Source organism: Nicotiana tabacum, chromosome 8 (genome assembly GCF_000715075.1).
Source record: "Nicotiana tabacum cultivar K326 chromosome 8, ASM71507v2, whole genome shotgun sequence".
Classification (NCBI taxonomy): domain Eukaryota; kingdom Viridiplantae; phylum Streptophyta; class Magnoliopsida; order Solanales; family Solanaceae; genus Nicotiana; species Nicotiana tabacum.
The window spans coordinates 85,222,368-85,245,332 of NC_134087.1; the positions used below are offsets into that span (position 1 = coordinate 85,222,368).

Here is a 22,965-nt window from a genome sequence, read left to right on the forward strand (position 1 = left end):
TGACTTGTGGGGATGGTTAGTTTGGGTTTTGAAGGGTTCGAGTTGGAAATGGAACACTACTTCCTTATTATTAGCTTAAAATGGTTAAGTTTTACTTGAGTCAATGATTTGAGTAAATGACCTTGGAAATGGGATTTGACGATTCCAATAGGTTTGTATGATGATTTTGGACTTGGGCATATGTTCGGATCGGGTTTCAGATGATCCGAGAGCATTTTGACACTTAATATTGAAAGTTAGCGCATTTAAAGATTTTTAAGTTCTTTAAATTTGGTTTGAAGTAGGATTTGGTGTTATCAAGATCCAATTGGGATTCCAAGCTTGGGAATAGTTTTGTATGGTGATTTAATACTTACACGCAAAATTTGGTGTCATTTCGAGTAGTCTAAGTATGATTCGGTGCGTCCGGAACAAGTTGAAAACTTGAAGTTCATAATTTGATTCAATTTGGTTTTGGGATGCTATTTTTAGTTTTGATTTTGTTTTATGATTTTCGAGAGTTCGAGAAGGTCCGTATTATGTTTATGAACTTGTTGGTGTAGTTGGACAGGGTCTCGGTAGGGATGGCAATGGGCCGGTGCGGGGCGGGACGGGGCATGTTTGAATGTTGGTGGGGCGGTGCAGGTTTGAGAATTTGCGGTTACGGGGTGGGTTCAATCTTTTAATTAAAAAAATGCATGGCAGGGCGGGCCGCGGGTTGGGATTTAATTTTTTTAAACTAATAGACATAAAGACTAAATATTAAAACCCTAGTCCAAATTTCTCTCTCTTAGTCTCTTACGGCTCATCTCTCTCAGACTCTCTTTAGTCCTCTCTCAGTCTTGCTCGATAATCAGAGAAATTTACGGCAACTTTCAATTGTGAAGGTCATTATTCTGTGGTTTATCAAGGATTGTGAGTCCCTTTTCATCTTTGAATTATATTTCTCACTATAGCTCCATTTTCTGGTTCTAGTAATTTTGAATTAAGTTTTTGGGCTTTATCTTTGTTGTGAAATTCCTATTTAATTTTGGGTTAAAACTTTGCATTTTTTATTTTTCTATGAGAAATTATATCAAATACATTATGGGCATTAGTGATAAAGACTGACATTTCCTTCTTTAAGGTTGTGTAGAGAAGGCCAAGATAAATATAAATCCAAGTAGACCATTTGTATAAAGCCAATGGAATTGATATTTCTCTGAACTTGGGTCATTGAATTTAGGAATGTGGAACTTGTTCACTAATTCAACATGTTTCTGTTGCACCATATTTTTTGATATAAAGATGAGTATAATTAAAATTATATTTGATATAAAGATGACTGATGTATATATGCTTATAGCTAGTCAATCAGTACTCCTTACAAAGAAAAGGTTTTCTTTTGTATATGACTTTTTCCATTGATGAGTGGCACTAGTTTTACAATACATGCCTCAGTAAAATAGTTGCATAGTTCTGTTTTATTTCATTCACTAATACTGCTAGTCAAACTGCAAGCTCTGTTGCAGATTCATATATGTTGTTATCTTCTAATATTGGCTTGTTTCATAAAGTTGAATGAAATGTTTCGAAACTTGTTCTTTATTCCTTCTTTGGATTTTGTTGTATTTCCATGTATCTATCATAAACTGCTTTGGGCTGCATATAGTTTCTGTCATAAGCTGCTTAATTGACTCTTTTCATTTTCCATGTGCACTTAGAAATGTCTGATAATATTAATTTAGCTTATTTTATACATGTGCGATGTGCCACACATATCTTGAATTTGATTGTGCAAGAAGGACTAAAGGTGATACAAGATAGTATTAATAATGTGCGTGACAGTGTCTTATATTGGATAGGGTCTTCAGGCAGAATCGAAAGGTTTGAAGAAGCTGCACGATTGCTACATATTTCTTGTAACAAAAAGTTAGAGTATGATTGCCCCAAAATATTAGAGTATGATTGCCTTATTCGGTGGAACTCAACATATCTAATATTGAGAACAGCTTTGGAATACAAAGATGTGTTTATGAAGTTGAGCCTAAGTGAGCTTAGTTATCATTGTTTTCCAACCGCAGGGCAATGGAGTGCAGCAAAAGAAGTTTGTGATACATTAAAACTTTTCTACCATATCACTGAAGAATTCTCAAGGACTCAATATCCCACTTCTACTCAATACTTATCTAAAGTTTGTAATATTAAGCTAGAATTGGAAGCATTGGTGAAAAGTTTAAATCCTTTGATTAGATCTATGACATCATCAATGTTGTTGAAATTTAAGAAATATTGGGATGAAGTACATAATTTGATAGGTGTAGCTGCTATCTTAGATCCGAGGTAGAAGATGAGGTTGGTGGAGTTCTATCTTACACATATTTATGGTGGAGAAGCTGCTTCAAATAAAATTTAAGAAGTTCAAAACTATTGTGTTGATCTCTTTCAAGAATATAAGAGTAGAGGAGCTGAGTCATCCCAAGCATCTAGTTCTAGTGAAGTTGTTGGTCATGTTGAGGATGACCGACTGTCAAGTTTTGAAAGGTTTATCGCGTCTAGTAGCTCGAACGTGGATACAAGATCAGAATTGGATTCTTATTTAGAAGAAAATGTGCTACCCCACACGCCATCATTTGACACTTTAAGTTGGCGGAAAACAAACGTATTAAAATTTCCTACTTTACAAAAAATGGCTCGTGACCTCTTACCCATTCCTGTCTCTACCGTTGCTTCAGAATCTGCATTTAGTACTAGAGGGAGATTGATTAGTCTGCATCGTAGTAGACTTCATCCTACTACTTTGGAGGCTTTAATGTATACTCACACTTGGTTATGGAATGAAATAAATGGTAAGTGATTTTTTCAATAATTTGTAATGTTAATAGTGATTTTCAATTTTTAATACTATATATGTTTCTATTTAGGTTTGGCTTCAACGGTCGACAAAGTTTCATGTCCAACATTACTTGAAGAAGAGGAAGAGCCGGGTTCAAGTGGTCGATAGAAGAGGAAGAGAATGTCATTTGTTGATAGATTTTGTTGAGTATATACCATTAGACCTTGTTGTCTTGCTGAACAGACTTTGTAGTTTGTTAAAGCTACTGCTCCTATGCCTCTTTAGATATGTTTTTGCTTCAACACTATGGTCTATGGTCCAACGTTGTTGGTTCTGGCATTGAGTTCTAATTCCGTATCCATTGCTTCAGCATCTCTTTTATTCTATTCCTTGCTTTTATTGCAATCTTTGATGCTTGATTGAATATAACAATTGATACTCCCACAGCAGCCTGCTCAATGGGACCTGTGTCGATAAATGTAGAGTTTATTCTGATGTTTCTAAACCTGTTTTACTTAATGTTCAACCTAATTGATGCTTTGCTTTTTCTTGGTTTCCTGGTTTCACTGTGAGTATATATGGTTGTTTTGTTTGCACCATCATCCATAATTTCATATTGTTGGTGTCCAAGAAAAATGTTCCTAATCGAATTCAGGACCTTCTCAGGCTGCTTGTTTTTTGGATTTCGTATCTACTGCTTGTTTCTTGTTTGCCTAGATGGGGTGAATGTATCATGTTTGTTGTTGCTAGTTTCACTATGACAAGAATTCAGTATGTTCAACTCTGTTTGAACCATTTTTCATTCGAGATTTATGTTGGACCACCAAAAGGAAATTTTCGGTTTGAGAAGCAAACTAGTGGCACTTTCTATATAGCATGTCCTGGTTAGATGGATTGGTTTCATTTTGTGGATTGCAGTCTCAAGCTGAACATCATTTGTTTCCAAGATTACCAATATCTCCCTTTGTGAAGGAACTCTACAAACAATACGGTTTACCTTGGGCATCATTCTTGAAGGCTAATGCATTGACATTCCAAAACTACAGCTTTGCAAGCGCGGGATTTAACGAAGCCTATTCTGAAAAATCTAGTCTGGGAAGCTATTAATACTCATGGTTGAGTGTTAGTTATGATATTGTTGATCTGTTCTAAGTTGTGCTTAATTTGATCTTAGTTTTGGAGGGGATCCATTTTAATGTCAAGAAAAGAAAATTTGTATTTATGTTGTTTGAAGGGCGTGACAGGTTGGCTTGTTAATTTTCCCACATGGGAAAGATTAATCTGTTGAATATTGTTAGAAAGATTGCGGTAGAGATGAGTATAATAGCAGGAATGGAACCTCAAATTGATGCTATCAGATGTATTTGCAATCAACTTTTTAAATTAGTTTTAAAGTATTGTTGCTAAAAATTTCCAACATCTTCTGAAAACTAATCTTTTGCTCTCAATTGCTTTACTTTGCGGAATCATAAATAGACGTAGAGATTTGAGAAAAACACAATCAGAATTGTAGTTGAGGGTGGAATTCACTTGTTCTATAGGTAAAATCACTAGATTTAGAGGCAAAAGATGGGAATTAAAGAACAATTTGGATATAATTAATTTTTTTGTTAAAAACATCAAATTTAAGTCTAACTTTCTAAAAAAGAAAGAATTTTTATAAATAAAAAAAAATTGCGGGTGCAGGGCAGGACGGGTGAACGCAGGAGGAGAGCGGGGCGGGGTGGGTTTAAATTTCACAGGTTCAGATTGAAACCGATCAGCACCCGCACCGCCCCGCACTTCTTGCCACTCCTAGGTCTCGGAGGGCTCAAGTGTATTTTGGATCACCCGGAGCTAAGTCCAAAACTACTTGTGTGCTGGTTCTAGTTTCCTTCTTCGTGAACGAGAAAGGACCCTCACGTTCACGATGAAGGATTTGGGGACTGGAAGCTTTTTCTCTTCGCGTTCGCGAAAGTGGGGCCGCATTCGCAGAGGGTTGGAATCCTTGGCCTTTGCATTCGCAACTGACAAGTCGCGTTCGCGTGGAAACCTGGGCCTGGTCTTGGGAACCTCCATTTCCTTTCATGTTTGTGAGGGGAGGCCCGCGTTTGCGATTAGTGGGCTGCTTAGTGCACCACGTTCGCGAGTTCCTTCTTGCGATCACGTAGAGTTATTTTCCTGGGTCTTACAGTTTAGCCTTCGCGATCGTGTAGGCTTGTTCGCGATCGTGATTAAGGCACAAACCTAGGCATAATGTTTTAAAAATGTGACTTAGGCCATTTTTCATTTCCTTAGCTGATTTTGGAGCTTCTTGGAGAGGAGTTTCACCTAGCTATTGAAGGTAAGTAATTCCTACCCAATGTGAGTTTAATACATAGATTATGGGTAAATTTTAACATATAAAGAAAATTATGGGTTTAGTTGAAAAAACTAGGTTTTGATAAAAATGGGATTTAACCACGAAAATAATTTTGGAATTGAGTGAAAATTATATATTTGAGTTATTGAGTTTATGGGTAACATTTATCTTCGGAAATTTCTGAATCCAGACCTGTGGGCCAGGGATAAATTTTAGGAATCTTCCAATTTGGGTTGGGTAATTATTCTAATAGCTAAGTTATGAACTTGTGAGCATATATTGATTAATTTATATAATATTTAGCTAGCTTCGGATTGTTTGGCACCAAGTTTAGGCTTTAGAACTAATTTGTAGGCTGGAAAGCGAGCTTTGAGATGAGGTAAGTCTCTTGCCTAACCTTGTAAGAGGGAATTTACCCCATAAGTGTTTTAAATTACTAATTGCTTTTATTTGTGGGGGCTACGCGCCAAACTGGGGAAGTGCGACCGCTGCTCAACCGAGTGGACCCGGTTGAGCAAGCATGTTAGACACTTTCTACCCAACTCACTTATGACCAAAAGAAGGCGTGTTTCCATTAGTTTAACAGTAGAATGATCATATATATAAACATTACTAATTCATTTCATTTTGCTACATCATTGTTAAGTTCCCAAAATACATACACTTTACAACTTAGTGAAACAAGAGTCCATAACACAACATAATCCGTCTGACCTTTCTAAAACCCATACACAACCCACATAATGTCTACGGAGCCTCTAAAGATACAAAAGATAGTTATGATAATTCTGGCGACAAGGCCCCAACCATACCTCAAAACGTGGTAAAAATATGAACAAGAGATACAATAGATGACCCCGAGATGAAATGGGGCTCACCAAAACCGCTGAGAAGAGGATGCACCACTAGTTGCGATCAACATTGTCTGCTATGGAACCACCTACATCCATTTAAAGATGTAGTGCCCCCGGCAAAAGGGGCGTTGGTACTATCGAATAGTACTATTATGTAAAGCTAAAACACCATCTTTGTCATGACCCCAAACCGGACCCGGTCATGATAGCGTCTCTCGTGAAACAAGGCCAGCTGACACAAACCGCCAAACCATTTAAGACAGTTATAATAATTGATTTTAAGTCATAAATAAACTATAAATCCCAAAATAAAGAGTGAAATAGAACAATTGCAGAAACAACACAGACCGACATTGGGGTGTCACCAGTCATGAGCATCTAAACATCCGTCTAAGAGTATGAAAAGACTAAATAGTCTAGTACAAAGCTAGTACAAGGAAAGTAAAGATAGGAAGGAGAAGCACTGGGCTGCGAAAGCCGAGCAGCTACCTAGTCAACTCCGAATAAGCCTACGGTGGAAGCAAATCAGCCCTCGCTAGCGTGGCCTAAGACTCCTGAATCTGCACATAGGGTGCAGGGAATAATGTGAGTACGCCAACTCAGTAAGTAATAAAAGTAAAGGCAGCTGAGCGATAAGAAAACACGTAAAACAAAGTAAAATGCTACAACGAGGCAGTATAAAACTAGAACAATGCAATAAAATAGTAAAAGCTCATAGAAACACCTTAGTTCAGTAAAAACCTCTTTAAAACATCTTTTAACAGTTTAAACGAGTAAATGAAAATAGGGAGAAAAGATAGATACATAAATCAGCCCCTCGGGCAAAATACCAATAGAATCAGCCCCTCGAGCTATCTCGCAATCACTCGTATCAGCCCCTCAGGCAATAACATGGAACAACATCAGCCACTTGGGCTATAACACATCTCACACTGGGTACCCGCGCTCACTGGGGGTGTACAGACTCGGGAGGTGCTCCTTACGGCCCAAGTGTAATAACAAGTCATCTCATGGCATAATCAAACAGGCTCTCGGCCTCATAGCAAGCCATCTGGCCTTATAATTATGAATCAGCACAATACCATTGTGGCGCACAACCCGATCCCATAATAACCTCAAAACACATGTGATGACCGGGCCAGTCGTCTTAAGAATTAATGCCCTGATCCCCTATTAACTGCTTTCCCCGAGTTTATTTCTGCTATTTCAATTTGCCGGGACGTTCAATTTTAAGTTTCGGAGAGTTTTGGGACACTTAGTCACTAAATAAGAGTTTAAGTATTGGAAAGTTGGTTGTAGTGAAACAGTGTGAAGATGGCCTCGGAATTGAAATCTGATAGTTCTGTTAGCTGCGTTGGGTGATTTCGGGCTTAGGGACATGTTCGGATTGTGTTTTGAAGGTTCGCAGCTAATTTAGGCTTGAAATGCCGAAAGTTGAATTTTTGAAGTTTCCGGTTCGATAGTGAGGTTTTGATCCGAGGGTCGTAATGGAATTCCGAAAGCTGAAGTAGCTCCGTAGTGTTGAATGTGACGTGTGTGAAACATTTCAGGTCATTCAGACAAGGTTTGATAGACTTTTGATCAAAAGCTTAATTTAGAAGATTTTGAAATTTTTAGGCTTGAATCCGATGCGAAATAGGTGTTTTGATGTTGTTTTGTGCGTTCCGAAGGTTGGAGAAAGTTTGAATGAGGTTATAGGACATGTTGGTATGTTTGGTTGAGGTCTCGAGGTCCTCGGATGAGTTTCGGGTGGTCAATAGTACCATTTCTTGATGTTTGAAGTTGCATAAAACTGCTGCTGTGTTGCAGACCAATTGTTCTTCGCGTTCGCGAAGGGTTAGGATGTGGAGCTGAAGGTTTGACCTTCGCGTTCGCGAGGGAAGTCCTGCGTTCGCGAAGGGCTGGGGTCTTAAACTATGCGTTCGTGATAAAGGAGCCACGTTCGCGATGGGCTGGGAGCTGAGCCTTCGCATTCGCGAAGAAGGAAAAATGGTCAACGTCAATTTGTGATTTGCTAACGCGAAACTTGACCTCGTTCGTGATTAAGGAATTGTTTGGGCAGATTTTAAAACCCAAAATCGAGGGTTTAAGCCATAATTCATATTTTGGACTTGGGAGCTCGGGAGATTGCGATTTTTAAAGAGATTTTCACCTGGGAAATTTGGGTAAGTAATTACTACTCGATTTAGACTAATTTCCATGAATCAACACTTAAATCGATGCTTTAATTTGGAAATTTTGGTGGAAATTGGGGAAAAAGTTCTTAGACTAAGAAATTGAGTTTTGATAAGGGATTTGACATTGGATTAGGATAATTTTGATATGGTTAGACTCGTGAGAGTGTGAGGATTCTGAAAATATAAATTTTACCCGATTCCGAGACGTGGGCTTGAGGGGAGTTTTGGTCAATTTACCTAAATTTGTGTATTTGCTTAGAATTTAATTGTAGAATCAGTTACTTGAAGTGTTATTTACATTATGAAATTGAATTGAATAGATTTGGGCCATTTGGAGTCGAGTACTCATGGCAAGAACGTGGTCTCGGGTTGATTTTGAGCCTGTTCGAGGTAAGTGGTTTGTCTAACCTTGTGTGAGGGATCTTCCCCTTAGGATTTGGTATTATTGATAATTGAAATGCCTTGTACGTAAGGTGACGAGTGCGTACTTGTGCTAATTGTTGGAAATCCGGTTTCCATTAAGTATTTACTAGTATGTTTCTTTTCCTGTTTTTATTACTTGCATTATTAAGCCTGCTGTTAGCCTAGGAAAGCATGTCTAAGTGACTTAATTATTTTATTTGTTCAACCTGCCTTACCAGAATTCTATGCAGCATGTTAGGTTAGAATCACTTGTTTACCTTAATGGGAAATTTGCCATTTTTGTATATTTTCCTGTTGCTGTTGCGTATTTATTTTGGGACTATGGATGTGGGATTCCGGTAGCTCCCCCTGGTCTGTTTAATTTGGGACTACGGATGTGGGATTCTGGTAGACCTCCCTGCACAGTTATATGGAACTACGGGAATGCACCCGGTAGATTCCACCAATACTGGGTATATACATTTGGGACTACGGAACGGGATTCCGGTATATCCCCATGCACTATGAGTTGGACTTCGGGACGGTATCCCGGAAGACTTATCGGATAAGTGTATTTGGGACTACAGGACAGTATCATGGGAGATCCCCGATTTGTTATTACTGGTGATGAGCTGTATTTCCTTCCGTTTTTACCTTGCTTCTGTATAGTTGTTGCTGTCATTTATATTCTGTGTTATTTTCACTGTTGTACTTATTTATACTATTCTGTTTTATATTGTTGAACTTTATATTTTTATTTAACCTCAGTAGGGCCTTGACCTTCTTCGTCACTACCCGGCCGAGGTTAGGCTTGCCACTTACTAAGTACTGTTGTGGTGTACTCATGCCCTTTCTGCGCATGTTTTTCATGTGCAGATCCAGGTACATTGACTCAGTCCTACCACCCGTGAGGCGAGGCGACTGCACTAAAGACTTCGAGGTACATCTTCTGCGTCCGCAGACCGAGGAGTCCCTTTCTATTCTAACTATTAAACATTGCCCTTCTGTATTTCTTTCCTTGTTAGATATTCTGGAGTTAGACTGTTAGATATTCAAAGGCTTGTGTTTCTGTGAGTTTCCAAGTTTTGGGATAGCGTATTAGATTCTGAGAAGTTGTGTTGTATATGCCGAGCGACATTTTATATACTGTTTTCATCCGGTTATTTTTGGCTTTTGATTATTTCTTCTGCAAGTTTCGTTTATTTTCCGCATGTGTTAGGCTTACCTAGTCGTAGAGATTAGGTGTCGTCACGACAGTTCACGGAGGGGGAGTCGTGACAACACAGGCCCTCGGCCTCACTCAGTCAGAAATCTCTCAAAGCCACTTGGGTATAGTAAAATATGATGCTCGGCCCAAAATATCATTTAAGATGTCAAAATAGAGTAAATATGGCTAAGTTGTGAAAACAGTAGAATACAGTGTGACTGAGTACAAATATGAAGTCAAAACAGTGAGAAATAGTAGTAAAAATCCTGTAAGGGTCCAAAACAGTTGGCACGAGGCCCAAATATGGCATTCAGCCCAAAACATGATGATAACAAATAGCTTTCAATTAAATATGCGGTTAAACAATCATACGGAAAGGACTAAGTCACAATCTCCAATGGTGCACAACCACACGCTCGTCATCTAGCATGTGTGTCACCTTAAACAATCACAACGATGTGAAATCCGGGGTTTCATACCCTCAGGACAGCATTTACAATCATTACTAATCTTTATCTGGTCCAAACTCTAGCCCGAGATGCCTTTGCCTCTCGAATCGGCCTCCGGATGCTCCAAATCTATCCAAAAACATATTTATACCATCAAAATATGCTAAGGTAACAAAGCCCACTCAAAAATAACCAATTTACATCACAAATCCCGAAATTGGCCAAACCCGACCCCCGGACCCAAGTCTCGGATCCGATAAAAATCACAAAACTAGAATCCTTACACTCTCACGAGTTCATACATATCAAATACATCAAAATCCGACCACAAATGACCCCTCAAATCCCTAGATTTAGGTCTCTAAATTCCAAGCCTTAACTTCCAATTTTTAGGCTTATATTCTACAAATTCCATGATTAATTAGGTAGAAATCACATTACGATTGAGTATAAAGTCCATAAATCTTACCTCCAAGTGTTTTCCCTTGATTCCCTCTTCAATCCTCCTCAAAAAGCTCCAAAATCGCCCAACAATGGTGAAACTTAGACCCAAAATCACGGATATGGCCTTTTAAAACATTCTGCCCAGCTATTCAAAATCCTTCTTCGCGAACTCGGTCAACGCCTCATGTTTGCGAAGCACGAACTTGAGTTGACCACTTTTTCCTTCATCGTCACGACTCCCTGTACGCGAACGTGAAGGCTTAGCTTCCCAACTCATCGCGAACGCGGAGAACAAATCGACTTGGACCCAGCTGCTCACTTTTACTTTATTCGAACGCGGATAAACCCTCGCGAATGCGATGACCACGAGCCTCAGCCCTTCGAAGGAGAATTCCACTGCCTCACATCCTAACCCTTCACGATCGCGGGACATCCATCACGAATGCGAAGGTCAAAAACCTGCAACACCAACAACAGTTTTTCTGCAATTTCCTTCAACATGAAATGAACCGTTTAACCACCCGAAACTGACCCGAGGCCCTCGGGACCTTAACCAAACATGCCAACATATCCCATAACATCATTCAAACTTGTTCTAACCTTCGGAACGCTAAAAACAACATCAAAACACCAAATTCACATCGGATTCAAGCCTAAGAATTCCAAAAACTTCAAAATTCCACTTTCGATCAAAAAGTCTATTAAACCTCATCCGAATGACCTGAAATTTTGCACACACGTCACAAATGACACAACGGACCTACTCTAACTTACGGAATTCTATTCCGGCCCCTATATCAAAATCTCACCTATCAGCCAGAAAACGCCAAAATTCCAATTTCGCCAATTCAAGCCTAAATCTACTCTGGACCTACAAAATACATTCTGATCATGCTCCTAAGTCCCAAATCACCTCCCGAAGCTATCCAAACCATCGGAATTCACATCCGAGCATTTTTTACATAAGTCAACATCCGGTTGACTTTTCCAACTTAAGCTTACTCAAAAGAGACTACGTATCTCAAACCTTACCAAAACCTCTCCGAACCCGAGCCAACCAACCCGATAACACATAATACAGCTGAACAAGATAATAAGAAGTAGAAATGGGGGAAACGGAGCGGTAACTCATGAAACGACCTGTCGGGTCGTTACATCCTCCCCTCTTAAACAAACATTTGCCCTTGAATGAGTCAAGAAACATACCTGAAGCCTCAAACATGTGAGGATATCTACTCTGCATCTCTCGCTCGGTCTCCCAGGTAGCCTCCTCCATGGGCCGACCTCTCCATTGCACTTTCATTGAAGTTATATCCTTTGACCTCAACTTTCGAACCTGACGCTCCAAAATGGCTACTGGCTCCACATCATAAGTCAAATCATCATCTAACTGAAATGCGATAAAATCCAAAACATGAGACGGATCGCCAATATACTTCTGAAGCATAGAAATATGAAATACTAGATGCACACTCGACAAGCTGGATGGCTAAGCAAGCTCATAAGCCACCTCCCCAATCCTCCGAAGTACCTTAAAAGGTCCAATGAACTGAGGACTCAATTTACCCTTCTTCCCAAATCTTATAACACCCTTCATGGGTAAAACCTTCAACAGAACCTTCTCACCAACCATGTAGGACACATCCTGAACCATCCTGTCAGCATAACTCTTTTATCTCGACTGCGCTGTACGAAACCTCTCCTGAATCACCTTCACCTTGTCTAAAGCATCCTGCACCAAGTCTGTACCCAATAGCCTAGCCTCACCCGGCTCAAGCCAACCAACTGAAGATCTACATCGCCTCCCATACAAAGCCTCATATGGATCCATCTGAATACTCAATTGGTAACTGTTGTTATAAGAAAAATTTGCGAGCGATAGAAATGGATCCCATGACCCTTAAAAATCAATGACACAAGCGCGCAACATGTCCTCAAATATCTAAATAATGCATTCGGACTGCCCGTCCGTCTGAGAGTGATAAGTTGTGCTCAACTCAACCTAAGTACCCAACTTTCACTGCACAGACCTCCAAAACTGTGATGTAAACTGAGTGCCCCTATCTGAAATGATGGAAACTGGGACACAATGCAAACGAACAATCTCCCGGATATAGATCTTTACCAACCTCTCTGAAGAATAGGTAGTACACACAGGTATGAAGTGCGTGGACTTGGTCAGCCGATCCACAATCACCCAAATAGGTTGAACTTCTTCAAAGTTCGTGGGAGCCCAACTACAAAGTCCATGGTGATTTGCTCCCACTTCCATTCTAGAATATCCATCTACTGAAGCAAGTCACCCGGTCTCTGATACTCATATTTCACCTGCTGACAATTGAGACACCGAGCTACAAATCCCATAATGTCCTTCTTCATTCTCCTCCACCAATAATGATGTCTCTGATCTTGATACATCTTCGCGGCACCTAGATGAATGGAATACCGTGAGCTATGGGCCTCCTCCAGAATTAACTCCTGAAGTTCATCTGCATTGGGCACATATATCCAGCCCTGCATCCTTAACACCCCATCATCACCAATAGTCACGTCTCTGGCAACGTCGTGCTAAACCCTGTCCTTAAGAACAAGCAAATGAGGATCATCATACTGGCGCTCTCTGATGTGATCAAATAAGGAAGGCCGAGAAATCACACAAGCCAATACCCGACTAGGCTCCAAAATATCTAACCTCACGAACCGATTGACCAAGGCCTGAACATCAACTACAAGAGGTCTCTCCCCAACTGGAATGTACGCCAAACTCCCTATACTCACCGCCTTCCTACTCAAAGCGTCGGCCACCACATTGGCCTTCCCCGGATGGTACAAAATAGTGATATCATAGTCCTTTAGCAGTTCCAACCATCTCCGCTGTCTTAAATTGAGATCCTTATGCTTGAACAAGTGTTGGAGGCTACGATGATCAGTAAAAACCTCACAAGACACACCATACAAATAATGCCTCCAAATCTTCAACGCATAAACAATGGCAGCCAACTCCAAATCATGAACAGGGTAGTTCTTCTCATGGGGCTTTAACTGACGAGAAGCATAAGCAATAACTCTATCCTCCTGCATCAACACACACCCAATACCAACTCTCGAAGCATCAAAATGCATGGTATAGGAACCTGAAGCTGATGGGAAAACTAACACTAGAGCTGTGGTCAAGGCAGTCTTGAGCTTCTGAAAGCTCTCCTCACACTCATCCGACCACCTGAATGGAGCACCCTTTTGAGTCAACTTGGTCAAGGGCAATGCGATATATGAGAATCCCTGAACAAACCAGCGGTAATAACCCACCAAACCAAGAAAGTTGCGAATCTCTGTGGCTGAGGATGGTCTGGGACAACTCTGAACTGCCTCTATTTTCTTTGAATCAACCTGAATACCCTCGCTGGACACCACGTGCCCCAAGAAAGCCACTGAACTGAGCCAAAACTCACACTTGGAGAAATTTGCATAAAGCTTCTCCTTCCTCAATCTCTGCAACACAACTCTCAAATGCTCTACGTGCTCCTCCTGACTACGGGAGTACACCAGAATATCATCAATGAAAACTATGAAAAAAGAGTCGAGATAAGGCCAAAACATGTTGTTCATCAAAAGCATGAACGTTGATGGGGCATTGGTCAGCCCAAAAGATATCACCAGGAACTCATAATGACTATATCGGGCCCTAAAAGCTATCTTAAGAATATCCGAGTCTCTAATCTTCAATTGGTGATAACCTGAACGGAGATCAATCTTGGAGAACACTCTCGCTCCATGAAGCTGGTCAAACAAATCATCGATACGAGGCAAAGGATACTTGTTCTTGATTGTTTCTTTGTTCAACTGCCTGTAATCAGTGCACATCCTCATCGTGTCATCCTTCTTCTTTACAAATAGAACATGCGCACCCCAAGGCGACACACTAGGCCAAATAAACCCCTTTATCAAGAAGTTCCTGAAGCTGCTCCTTTAACTCCTTCAAATCCTCTAGTGCCATACGATACGGTGGAATAGAAATGGGTTGAGTTCCCAGCACTAGATCAATACCAAAATCAATATCCCTGTCCGGTGGCATGCCCGGTAGGTCTGCAAGAAACACATCGGGAAAATCCCTCACAATAGGAACAGAATCAATACTAGGAGTCTATGTACCGACAACACTCACAAAGGCCAGATATGAAAGACAACCCTTCTCAACCATCCACTGGGCCTTCAAGAATGAAATTACCCTACTAGGGACAAAATTAGTCAAACCTCGCCACTCAATCTGTGGAACCCAGCATAGCCAATGTCACTGTCTTATCATGACAGTCCAAAATAGCACAACACGAAGATAGCCAATCCATGCCCAATATCACATCAAAGTCCATCATACAAAGCAATAACAAGTCCACTCAGATCTCCAGACCCCCAATAGTCACCACACACGACCGGTACACACGGTCCACAATAATAGTATCACTACCAGAGTAGATACACGAACAGATGAAATAAGAGACTCACGGGGCGTATCTAAATAACAAGCAAAATATGATGACACATATGAAAAAGTGGAACCGAGATCAAATAACACAGAGGCGTCTCTGTGGCAGACTGAGACAATACCTGTAATCATAGCATTTGAAGCAATAGCATCGGGTCTAGCTGGAAGTGCATAGAAATGGGTCTGACCACCACCTGATCGACCTCCCCTTCTAGGGCAACCCCTAGCTGACTAACCTCCACCCCTAGCTGGTTGGGCGGGTAGTGGTGAAGTAACTGGCGCTGAAGCCGATGGCTGACTCCTCTGCCGAGATAAACCTCCAAGACGACGAGGACACTGCCTCCATATATGACCCAACTCTCCACACTTATAGCAACTCTCGGGTGCTGGAGACGATAACTGAAGGGAACCCCTAGCACCGGAATGACTATTAGATGCACCTAGCATAGAAGAGCCCTGAACTGATGAAGCACGGGACAAACTCTAGGTTGGAAGGGCACTGAGTGATGAATAGCCCTGATGAGAACTGTGAGAACCATGACCCGATGATGCCCCACGATAACCTTGGTGAGCTGACTGAGCATGTCTGAATGGACAGCCTTTGCCGTGCTGAAACTGACCCCTCGAAGGAGCACCACCATAACTACTAGATCCCCGAGGCCTCTTAGCCTTCCTTTCCTCTCGCTCCTGGCGATGAACTGACTCAATCTCGCGAGCAATGTCAACAACCTCCTCAAAAGTATCCCCAGACACCCTCTCCCCAATCATGAGAATCCGAAGCTGATACGTAAGGCCATCAACGAACCTCCTAATCCTCTCTCTCTCTCTGTATGAACCAACCAAACAGCATGACGAGCTAACTCTGACCTCATCTCATACTGCATCACAGTCGTATCTCCCTGATGCAACCACTTGAACTGCCTGCACAGCTCCACTCTACGAGACTGTGGCACATACTTCTCCCAAAAGAGAACGAAGAACTGGTGCTAGGTAAGGGGTGCTGCACCAACAAGTCTACGCCTCTCATAAGCCTCCCACCAAGCGAAGGCAGCTCCAGAAAACTGAAAAGTAGTAAATACGACCCGCTGGTCTCCAGAATATTCGTTGTATGAAGAATCCTCTAACACTTGTCCAAGAAACCTTAGGCATCCTTGCCCTCTATACCACTGAAAGTCGGAGGCTGAAGTCTACCAAACCTCTCCAACCTACGCTGCTCGTCCTCTGGCATAGCAGGAGATACATAGTCCTGAACAGTTGCAACCGGCTGGGCTGGAGGTGCCCCCGTGTCTGAAGCCCCTGCACGACCTGCTCAGGTGTGTGAGCGGCGGAAGTCTGAGTGCCTCCCCAGCTTGAGAAGTAGATGCGGCTGGATTAACTGAGACTGCCTGAGCTAGGCCAGTGCATACTAATAGAATCTAAGCCAAGGCCTCCTGAAGAACTGGAATCACAATGGGCACAGTTGGTGCCTAAGCTGATGCTGCTGGAGCGTCCACAACTGTGACCTGATCCTGAACTAGGGCGACTGGTAGATTTGTAGGTGCTGCCCTAGTTGCTATGCGGGCTACACCCATGCCCCGACCGCGTCCTCGGCCACTAGTGGCCCCAACTGGTGGTACTGGTGGTCATCCATCCTGACCGGTAGCACGTGTCCTCACCATCTGTGAAAGAATAGAATAACAAAAATTTAGTACTAGGATCAACAGATTCACACGATAAGAATTTCAAGAATATGAAGTTTTCCTAAAGGTTCTGTAGCCTCCCGAGGATAAATACAGACGTCTCTGTAACGATCCGCGAGACTCTACTAAACCTGCTCATGACTCGTGAGACCGGTGTAACCTAGGCTTTGATACCAAGTTATCACGACCCCAAACCGAACCTGATCGTGATAGCGCCTAGCGTGAAACAAGGCCAGCCGACACAAACCCTCTAACCATTTAAGACAGTTATAATAATTGATTTTAAGTCATAAATAAACTATAAATCCCAAAATAAAGAGTAAAATAGAACAATTACGGAAATAACACAGCCTGGCATCGTGGTGTCACCAGTCATGAGCATCTAAACATCCATCTAAGAGTATGAAAAGACTACACAGTCTAGTACAAAGCTAGTACAAAGAAAGTAAAGATAGGAAGGAGAAGCACTGTGCTGCAAACGCCGAGCAGCTACCAAGTCAACTCCGAATAAGCCTGCGGTGGAAGCAAATTAGCCCTCGCTAGCGTAGCCTAAGACTCTTGAATCTGCACACAGGGTGCAGGGAGTAATGTGAGTACGCCAACTCAGTAAGTAATAAAAGTAAAGGTAGCTGAGCGATAAGAAAACACGTAAAACACAACAAAATGTTACAACTAGGCAGTATAAAACTAGAGCAATGCAATAAAACAGTAAAAGCTCGTAGAAACACCTTAGTTCAGTAAAAACCTCTTTAAAACATCTTTTAGCAGTTTAAATGAGTGAATGAAAATAGCGAGAAAAGATAGATACATAAATCAGCCCCTCGGGAAATATACCAACAGAATCGGCCCCTCGGGCTATCTCACAATCACTCGTATTAGCCCTTTGGGCAATAACATGGAACAACATCAGCCCCTCGGGCTATAGCACATCTCACACTAGGTACCTGCGCTCACTGGGAGTGTACAGACTTTAGGAGGGGCCCCTTACGGCCCAAGCGTAATAACAAGCCATCTCGTGGCATAATCAAACAGGCTCCCAGCCTCATATCAAACCACCTCGTGGCGTAACAATTCAGTCACTCGGCCTCATAATCATGAATTAGCACAATACCGTTGCGGTGCGCTACCCATTCCCATAATCATCTCACAACACAAGCCATCGGCCTCACTCAGTAAGAAATCTCTCAAAGCCACTTGGGCACAATAAAATATAATGCTCAGCCCAAAATATTATTTAAGATGTCAAAACAGAGTAAATATAGCTGAGTTATGAAAACAGTAGAATACAGCATGACTGAGAACAAATATGAAGTCAAAACAGTGAGAAATAGTAGTAAAAATCCGCTAAGGGTCCAAAACAGTTGGCATGAGGCCCAAATATGGCATTCAGTCCAAAACATGATGATAGCAAACAGTTTTCAATCAAATACGCAGTTAAACAATCATACGGTACGGACTAAGTCAAAATCTCCAACGGTGCACAACCTCACGCTCGTCATCTAGCGTGCACGTCACCTCAAAGTAGCACAACGATGTGAAATTCGGGGTTTCATACCCTCAAGACAACATTTACAATTATTACTTACCTCTATCCGATCCAAACTCTAGCCCGCAATGTCTTTGCCTCTCGAATCGGCCTCCGGATGCTCCAAAGCTATCCAAAAATAGATTTATACCATCAAAATACGCTAAGGGAACAAAGCCCACTCGAAAATAACCAATTTACATCACAAATCCCGAAATTGGCCAAACCCGACCCCCGGGCCCACGTCTCAGATTCTGGTAAAAATCACAAAACTAGAATCCTTACACTCTAACGAGTTTATACATATCAAATACATCAAAATCTGACCATTAATGACCCTTCAAATCCCTAGATTTAGGTCTCCAAATTCCAAGCCCTAACTTCCATTTTTTAGGCGTAAATTCCACAAATTCCATGATTAATTAGGTATAAATCACATTAGGATTGAGTATTAAGTCCATAAATCTTACCTCCAAGTGTTTCCCCTTGATTCCCTCTTCAATCCTCCTCAAAAAACTCCAAAATCGCCCAACAATGGTGAAACTTAGACCCAAAATCGCGGATATGACATTCTTCCCAGCTATTCAAAATCCTTCTTCACGAACGCGGTCAACGCCTCACATTCGCGAAGCACAAACCTGAGTTTACCACTTTTTCCTTCATCGCGATCGCGACTCTTTGTACGTGAACAAGAAGGCTTAGCTTCCCAACTCATCGCGAACGCGACTTCCCACTCGCGAATGCGGATAACAAATCGAGCTGGACCCAGATGCTCACCTTTCCTCCACGCGAACGTGGCTAAACCCTCGTGAACACAATAACCACGAGCCTCAACCCTTCGCTAATGCGGGACCACCTTCGCGAACGCGAAGGCCAATTCCACTGCTCACATCCTAACCCTTCGCGATCGTGAGACATCCATCACGAATGCGAAGGTCAAAAACCTGCAACACCAACAATAGTTTTTCTTCAATTTTCTTCAACATGAAATGATCCGTTTAACCACCCAAAAACTCACCTGAGGCCCTCGGGTCCTCAACCAAACATGCCAACATATCCCATAACATCATTCAAACTTATTCCAACCTTCGGAACGCTCAAAATAACACCAAACACCAAATATTTTGCGTGTGGAAACTCGTTATCCGCACCTCGAAAAACTGGCCTTAGCTCTCGTAGTCGCCTCTTGAAAGCTTAGGCCTTAATTTTCAATGTCACCCAATAGCCATGGTGACAATGTTTCCCCTGCGAAAAGTGAATTTGATATTCAACATAAGCCTAGGATTGCAATTAAGTCACAGGTTTTGGCCGACTTTGTGGTCGATTTCAGTCCCGGGTTTCCTGCCTGCAAAAGAAGTGGTGATGGTGTCGGAAACGACATCAAGAGTTTGAACCTTGTTCATGGACGGAGCTTCTAATGTGAAAGGGTCCGGGCTTGGGGTGGTTTTAATCATGCCCTCGAGAGAAATCCCGAGGCAGGCTATAAAAGTTGTTCCTTTTGCTAACAATGAAGCCGAGTATGAGGCACTGATTGCACGACTCGAATTGGCCCGAGAACTTGATTCCGAGGTCATAGAGATAACATGTGATTCGCCACTAGTAGTAAATCGAGTATATGGAATCTTTGAGACAAAGGAGGAACACATGCAACAGTATGTGATTAAAGTTCAAACTTTGCTCACGCAGTTCAGGGAGTGGTCGATCACCCACATCTCGCGAGAACAAAACGTAGAAGTGGATGCGCTGGCCAATTTGGGTTCATCCACGGTGATGAAGGGAAGGTAAGGTTTCTTTTAATTTTAACTAATTACTTCACTAAATGGGTTGAGGCAGGTCCCTACCAAAAGATCGGTGAGTGTGAAGTGGTCGAATTCCATTGGGAAAACATAATTTGCCGGTTCAGAATACGAAAGGAGATTTCCTGCAATAACGGACCAAAATTCATAGGCTTCAAAGCCATAAAATTTCTTAAAGACATAAAAATTTAAAGAATCACATCTTCACCATACCATCCGAGCACAAATGGGCTGGCGAAGTCACTCAATAAGGTAATTATTCAAAGCCTCAAAAAGAGGTTGGAAATGCCAAGGTCAAGTGGCCCGAAGAGTTACCGGGAGTACTATAGGCATACTATAGATGGCCAAGTCGAGCACGAGGGAGAAACCTTTTTCTCTCGTATACGGAGCAGAAGCTCTGATCTCGGTAGAAGTTGGAGAACTGACTTTGTGGTACTTCAGGGCAGATAATAAGGCATTGCTAGTCAAACTGGAGTTGCTTGACGAACGCAGGGACTTGGACCATATAAGAATGGTAGCTCAGAAACAAAGGATGGAAAGATACTATAACCGGAGGACCAATCTCCGCTATTTTAAAGTGGGAGACTTGGTTTTGAGGAAAGTGACTTAGAACACCCCAGAGCTCAATGTAGGAAAGCTGGGTTCGACATGGGAAGGACCCTATCGGGTTTTAGCCATCACCAGGAAGGGATCATATGAACTATACAATCAACATCGAGTCAAATTGCCAAGCAACTGGAACTTGACTCACCTCAAAAGGTATTACTGCTGATGGATCCTGCTTATACTGAAGGTATGTGCTGGACTCTTTTTTCCGTCGGCCAATTTTTGTCCCAAATGGGTTTTCCTGGCAAGGTTATTAATGAGGAAGCAACGAAAAGCATACTACGGAAGGAGCATCATCAGATTAAGACCTTTTTAAATGAGAAGGCACTGAAACAACAAGCCACTAGGGGATGGTTAGATAATCTTTGGCTCGATGGCAAAATTCCTAAGGGGAAACAAAGCTTGCTATCGAACCAAAGATTATTCAACCCTCACATTAGTGGGATCCTCAAAGGTGCAAGATTCTCAGTGTTGCAATTCGCATTCTTCGCATTCGAACACTAGGGGAGATAATATGAGAATACAGAAACTTGATTTCCATGAAAACTGGGACTGCGAGACCCAGAAACAATAATGTCTCATCGGGATCGGGAACTGCACACTAGCCCCGTCGAAACAAGTTGTAAAAATTAGCCACATGTATTGGTAATTTCTTTTCTTTCAGCGAATGAATGCTTATGTGATTTTGAAGATAGAATAAATAAAATGAAGTCCTTTTATTTTTATCTTGTTTCTTGTCCAAACGATGAATTATATTTATCATTTGAAAGTTAACTAAAAACTTCAAATGCTAGTGCCGGAATGAACATGAGACGTCCACTTCAAGAGCACCGTAAACATAAGAGGGGCCTCTTTTATGAAACCCTCATAGTAAAGGGTAGTTTTGGAAGAGTTTATGCCCGGAACCTAAAAGCTATTGGAAGAAAAAACACCCAAAACCTTATTTAATTCGACACAAAAAGAATGAACGTTATGCAACACTTAAACAAAAGGTCCTTTTATTTATACATGCCAAGCGGCATAAGTACAAAAATACAAAAGGTAAACAACGAAAGAAAATGAAAGCAAAAAGGCTAAACTTCGCCACCACTAGAACTCGGAGGAAAATAGGCATATACAGCCCCAGGAGAAGTAGGCAGATCTGCCGCCGATGCAGGATCTTGGACTTCATCATCATTCTCTTCGAGTTCCTCCTCGTTTCTCGAAAACTTGGAACCAAGATTAGAAGAATCAGTTGCATCAGGCTAAGCCTGGAGATGTTCTCGAGTAGTTAACTCTAGCGTTCGGGCCTTGGCAATCTCATCGTTGATATCAAAACGCCCGCTATGGCCTCTTCCATGGTTTTCCTCTTCATGTTGTACATAGAGTATGTTTTTTTAATAATGAGGGAATCCCCTTGGTGCTGAAGTTTTGCTTTGAGCCTATCAACCTCGGTCAAAAGGCCATCCTGTTCGGACCTCATGGCGCTGAGGCTAAGATCGAGATCACGGATTGTGGATATGTGAAACTTATTTTGATCTATGATCTTCTTATACCTATCTTCCATTCGGACCCTCTTCTCCTCGGCAGCAACAACCTCTTTAGATTTGGATATCAAAGTTGCCTCCAAATTATTTGCTCGTTAAATGAAGGCAGACTTGCGCTTGGTAGTAGCAAGAGCAACATTTTGAGACTCATATCACTTAGCCTTTGCATCTTGAAGTTGTGCATGTAGCTGAGTGGCTTCTTGACGTTGAGCCATTACCTCGTGCTCACTCTGGTACAACCGATCTTCAAGCTCGGCAGCTTTAGTAGCCTTCGCTTTTAGCACCGGGAGGCGCGCCGCGAGTTGGTTCCTCTCGGCCAACAGTTGATCCCACTCTAACATAAGTTCTTCTCTGTCAAGATCAATATCTGAAGGCCCTCGGAAGCGAGGAAGTTGGCCTATAAAACAAATATTGAAGTCAGAAACCCTGTTGAAACAAGTCAAGTAAAGACAAGCAATAAAGAAAGCAAGTACGATATCGTTGCTGCATTGTGCATGGAATTATTCAACATAAATTCCCCCGAAAGATAGTGTATTTTCTTCTTATCGTTCTCTGAAGCCAGCGACTTCAGATAGTTGGCAAGTTCCACCGGCCTGGATAGCAAATGTCACTCCTTTAAGACCGAGAGAGAAATGATCCTCGTCCCTTGGTGATCTGCAGAAGGGGTAGAATAGTTGTACCCCAA

At 41.8% G+C, this 22,965-nt stretch overlaps 1 long non-coding RNA gene across 1 annotated transcript; it reads left to right on the forward strand.

The window, feature by feature from the left end:
- The first annotated feature begins 754 nt into the window (after positions 1–754).
- On the forward strand, positions 755–3,082 carry LOC107767118 (uncharacterized). Its single transcript, XR_012694121.1, has 3 exons — positions 755–894; positions 2,043–2,807; positions 2,883–3,082. It is a non-coding gene; the product is annotated as an uncharacterized LOC107767118 (long non-coding RNA).
- Positions 3,083–22,965: the final 19,883 nt, after the last annotated feature.